This window comes from Egretta garzetta, unplaced genomic scaffold (assembly GCF_000687185.1).
Source record: "Egretta garzetta isolate BGI_Z169 unplaced genomic scaffold, ASM68718v1 scaffold334, whole genome shotgun sequence".
Taxonomy (NCBI): domain Eukaryota; kingdom Metazoa; phylum Chordata; class Aves; order Pelecaniformes; family Ardeidae; genus Egretta; species Egretta garzetta.
Genome location: NW_009259431.1, coordinates 331,073 through 334,210, shown reverse-complemented (window position 1 = coordinate 334,210; position 3,138 = coordinate 331,073).

The window sequence follows — 3,138 nt, the reverse complement described above, 5'->3', positions numbered from 1 at the left end:
GAGCGGTTGTGTCATGTGCAGGGGAAAGCAACCACGTGTGCCACAAGAGCAGCGGGGCACGTCCCCGCCGCACCGAAATCAACCGGCACGCTCGCTGCGTTACGTATCTGCTGCTGCAACCTCTCTTCAGCCAAGGCTGGTCACGGCCACCCTGGCCGGCCCTGGCCTCGCTCGCCTGCTGTCCCGGTCCCAGTAAGGCTATCCTCACCGCTAGCCCCCCGGGGTAATGGTACACAACTGGATGGGACCTACTGACGCAGCTCCTAGTTTTCGTGGATTCATAAACTCCTTGCAAAATTCCCACGTCTGCCCTTCCATTGCCCACCTCCATTTGTATCCAGGATTGTTGCAACATCTGCTGGGAAACTCGTACCAGCCTATAAAGCAGGTAGAGGGGCGCATCGCTCTTCGTCTGCTAGCTTCGGCTGTGATGTCCTTCCCAGCACCTCTTGACACCTGTTTTGAAATTCCTATGCTCTTTCTTAAAACTCTTCCAACGTACCGACAATATGAATTACGTAGTGTCCACCACAAGGTGTATGACTAGGAGGGAATTAAAAAGTGAGAATAAAATAATCAGGAAAAAAATACAGTCAATTGGTTTTTAGAGCATGAAAAATTTTTCCATTACTTTAAAAAATGCATAATCTCCACATAGGTCTATACAGTATTTTTATGTATAATGTATAAAAACTGTTAATAGACTTGGAATCTTTTTTATCATCACTTTTCTTTATTCCAGTAAATGAATACCTGAGTTTTCATCAAAATTGTGTAATCCTAGTTATTAACAAAAAAATATATTTCATTCAAACCATCTTCTCCATTTTAAAACCTGTATGCATGTAGGTATATCTAAGTTATCTATCTATCTTTTGGTCACAGATTAATGCCTTAACATTAAATCCAATCAAGATTTCTAAAGATTGAATTACAGGGCTGGCTTACATAAAAACGCAAGTAAGTAATGCAAGGGAGAGAAAAAATGTCTTCATGAAATTAATTCTCAGCATACCAGTGTTTTCTTCTAAAAGCCATGGCCCAAAAGGGTGAAGATGGATGTCTGGTACAGGTCACTCAATGGAAGTGCAACTGTTTTGTGCCTAGAACACTGGTACATGAAGTTCAAGTCCTCAGCAACCACCTTCTGGCATCATGTCTAAAAGAAAGGGTATGAATGGGTTGACGAATTTGCGGCCATTAGGTGAACTGTATCACAATCCTCCCACAAATTGTAGGCACAGTGGTTCTATTGAAAACTACATACTTCAGACAATATTGTAACATTCCCCAGTAGATGAAGTCTGACTCAACTTTCTTAACCAACTCTTTTATATGCTCAGTGTAGAAGGCATGAACACAGTGTGTACCTCAAATGCAGAATTGTCATTTAATTTCGCATTTTTAACGAGAAAAGACACCCCGGGGACCGTAAATTTAATCTGTATGTACCGGTCCCATTGACATCATTGGATTTTATACCTCCCCTGAATAGATGTCTTCAGATTCTTAATGGATGAGCCATCCAGTCCTGAATCTAGCATCAGCAGAGAGCCATTACACACTCTTTTACCCATTTGCTTTGCAACTTAGTGGAAGTCGGAAGAACCCCCATTATGGACAATTACATGATAATAAACCTATGAGGAAATTTCTTTCCAGCCCTCATCTCCATAATGGTTGGCTTTTGTTTTGAAACATGAAACATCCTTTATAAATATTTTATCCTAATAAGAACTATCAGTAAATGACAGACACTGTTACTGCCCATACAGATAATTACTATCCGTAGACATGCTACCTAATCCTGGACAGACACTTCCTGATAAGCCTCCCCTGTAGCATTAATATTCTAATATTCCTCTATCCAAGCAGTCTCCTGTCCATGGCTCATAGCAACCCGTTGCCTGCGAGATATTCTAATGTTGCTTACCGCCACAGGAAATTAAAAGTTAAAAGTGAGACTGAGAGATGGAGCTAAGTATGATATTAAACACCCTGCATCTTCAGTATTCTTCCTCAGAAGCCAGCAAAGACTGGGAAACCTCTGCTCTGTTTTATTATCTCCGTATCACACTAATCTATCCCAGTTTTTCATTTCTTCCTTCCATATGCCTGAAGATATTTACTGCCACTCTCCTTTGTCTCTTCTGCTTGAAATACGTTTTCTGTGATGTTTTGACAGATTCCAAGCAGTATCTGAACTCAGTACTCGCTCAACAGTAAAACATGTAAAGCAGCATTGCAGGATTTTCGTAGCTAGTCAGCATCCCATCTCAAGCAATGAAATATCTCGCAAGTGCTTTTTGATGGCCATTGTGCATTAGGAAAATGTTTTCACAGTGCTATGCACAAGTACATCTCAGTCTTGTTTGTGAGTACTTACAGTTAATTTAGAGGCCATCAGTATGACTGAGCAGAGAAATTATCCTTCCAATATGCCATCCTAATGAGGTTTTTGTTCGTTTTGGGTTTTTTTCTTCTTTAGAACAACAAAGAAATTGTATCGGCTGGTTCTCTACTGTTAAATGAGTAACATCCAGTATTTGCAATTTCCTTCCACTGATATAATCAGTTTGTTCCAGTATGTGTTGTTTTGACAAATCACCTTCTGAAAGTTTGTCCCAGTGTTACGTATTTCAAAGTAAAAGGTGTCTGCCAAGGTCCTAAGGTACAGACTAATGACTAGGGAAGGGTTGAAAAACCTATCTGTTCACCTGATGTACGTGAAACTTCAAAAATTTATTTCAACTATTTGCATGTCGAGGTGCTTATTGATGACTTGTTTCTGAAAAAGTGCAAGAGCTGTACGATATTCTTTTACTCTTCAAATGCTCTCTTGATCCCACTGATTTTTCCTGTCAACATCGGCGGAGGGATGCTCTGTAGACGACTACAGCACACGCAGTGTCGCCGCCGTACACACCATACACGTCATGGCGTAATGTAGCATGCTGCCCAAAGCCTCAGCGTTGCTTTGTGTTTTCCTTCGCGGTCGTTAGGTCCAAGGGACTCCTTTTCCTTCACGAGTCGCCTTTATTAAGGCTTAGTTTCAGGTGTTTGCCGCAGCTTACCAAATTCCAGCGGGAACTCTTCTAACTCTAGCCCCCGCCGCAGCCTGGCACCGCCAGGCGGGAA